The 2,051-nt window shown below is 40.4% G+C and overlaps 1 long non-coding RNA gene across 1 annotated transcript; it reads left to right on the forward strand.

Annotated features, from left to right (window-relative positions):
* The first annotated feature begins 422 nt into the window (after positions 1–422).
* On the forward strand, positions 423–1,475 carry LOC112842051 (uncharacterized). The gene is made up of 3 exons (XR_003213643.1): positions 423–583; positions 1,181–1,243; positions 1,348–1,475. It is a non-coding gene; the product is annotated as an uncharacterized LOC112842051 (long non-coding RNA).
* Positions 1,476–2,051: the final 576 nt, after the last annotated feature.

Raw genomic sequence — 2,051 nt, forward strand, 5'->3', positions numbered from 1 at the left:
CGGTGCAAGTCTGAGGGAAGCTGTCTGATCATTTTAGAGTAAAAGACATGAATTTTGTTTTCCCCTCTGGTTATTTTTCCCTGAGGCTCGACCACAAACTTGGGTTTAATAAAGATAGGGAGCCACGTGTCACGGTCCTCCAGTGCTCCTGTGCTGGCTAGCTTATTTCTATGTTTTCTCTTCTCTTTATTGCTCGCTTTCTCTCTTACTATTTGTCACCAACAATCTGTCTCAGTGCTGGTGAGTGTGCATGTTTGTATATTAATCACACCTGTGTTTTCAGGGGCGGGTCCTCCTCTGGTTTCCCAGCCTTGCATTCTGCACACCTGGAAGTAATGAACTCACCTGTTAGCAATTACCTGACTCCCAGTCTCCTACTTAAGAGGAGGGACGACACTCAGTTGATACCTGATTGTTGTTTTTGCCCTGTGACTTTATCTTAGCTTCTGTTCTCCTCTTTGCAGAAACCTGGAAGTGGAAACCGTGAGTTGCCGAGAGAGAGATTCCTGTGGACGTGTCTGTGGGAGCCCTGGCCCTCGCTAACTGAAACTTCTTTGTCTTAAGCCTTGCACCTTTAATTATTGTAAATAAATGTTTTGAACATTTGTCCCAGTTCTGCACATTGAGTCCAGTCTGGACCACTTTTAAATGTTTGTGTGGAAACTGTCTTTTCTCATAAATGCAGCTTTTTCTTTTTCATCATGGAAATTTATTTATGTCGATGTTTTCTGATTTCAGCCTGCTTCACATTTAATCACTATTCTTTAAACGACACAGCTCGAAACTTCCCCGTGGTCTATTGATTCACAGACGAGTATGCACTGTGATCAGTGTGCTTTGCTATCCATAAAGGCTCCATCTCTGTGTGTTGTCCCACTTAAGATCGGCATTTTACTTTGTGTGGTCAATAATATTATAAACTAGTGGCGTGTCATCACTTTAATTTATGGAGACTGTGTCCCTCATCGACACCGGGGAATTTAAATGGATTCCCTATCCACTGCAGTGCAACCCAACTTCTGCCCCAAGGCTTCCATCTGTCCTTAAATGCCACCACACTGTGTGTGTGGGCTTATAATGACCTAGCAGTAAAGAATGCACATGGGATATATGTGACACCACTGGCAAAGCAGAGGAGCCATTTCATTGCATCTCACTGACTCTCACAAATCATTTGCAGGCTGAGGAGGTCTACTGCATCCTGAAGAGCTGCCAGCAAAAGATTTCTTAAAACAAATCTCATGTAAGTTGAGAACAGTTAATATTTTAATGATCTAACCTTTCTTAGAGTGAACTAAATCTACAAGGATTCCACTTATCCCAGCTATTTTCTTTTGTTATTTCTAGTCTTAAACAAAATCCAGTCAGATGCTCAGATGATCAGCATTCAGCTCAGCACCCTCCTGTACCTGTTGTGAGGGAGCGGTGCAAGAGCCAAGCTGGCTCAGGCTTCCTGCTGTTTCCTCCCACAGGGCCAGTGGCGTGTCTAGAAAATTTTTGTTGGGGGGGCCAGGTAGGGGCACAGATTTGGAGAAGGGTGGCAGATGTAATTTGCAGATAATGTTAAAAAAAAAATTCTACCAACTGTTAACCATAATTCAATAACCCTGTAAACCTAATAACCGAATGCGCTTTTAACTCTTATTAGAATGAGGTTTTAACCACTACGGTGCAAAGTTTTTAGATACTGCGCTGATGAAGTAGAAAAGATACAATCAGTGCTTTGTCAGTGTTTATTCAGCAATCAAGGACAGCAATATTTGCATAGTATTTTTACTGACATATAGTGCACATATGTTTTGGGCAAAAATATTTTTGAATATTAAAATACAAACATTTTTAACATACAATTGCCAAATTAGCCAATGCAAAACTTTATCTGCCTCTTAAAAAAAGAAGATAATTTTCTTACAAACTGGTGTTTGATTTTGAAACAGGAAAAAAGTGGGGAAACAAATGAAAAGACTAACATTTGAATGAAACCTGAAAGCAAGTAAATACTTTCTATGCTGCCTTATGGTAAACTTTGGTAATATTGATGTATAAAGAAC

This window comes from Oreochromis niloticus, linkage group LG13, assembly GCF_001858045.2.
Source record: "Oreochromis niloticus isolate F11D_XX linkage group LG13, O_niloticus_UMD_NMBU, whole genome shotgun sequence".
NCBI classification, from domain to species: domain Eukaryota; kingdom Metazoa; phylum Chordata; class Actinopteri; order Cichliformes; family Cichlidae; genus Oreochromis; species Oreochromis niloticus.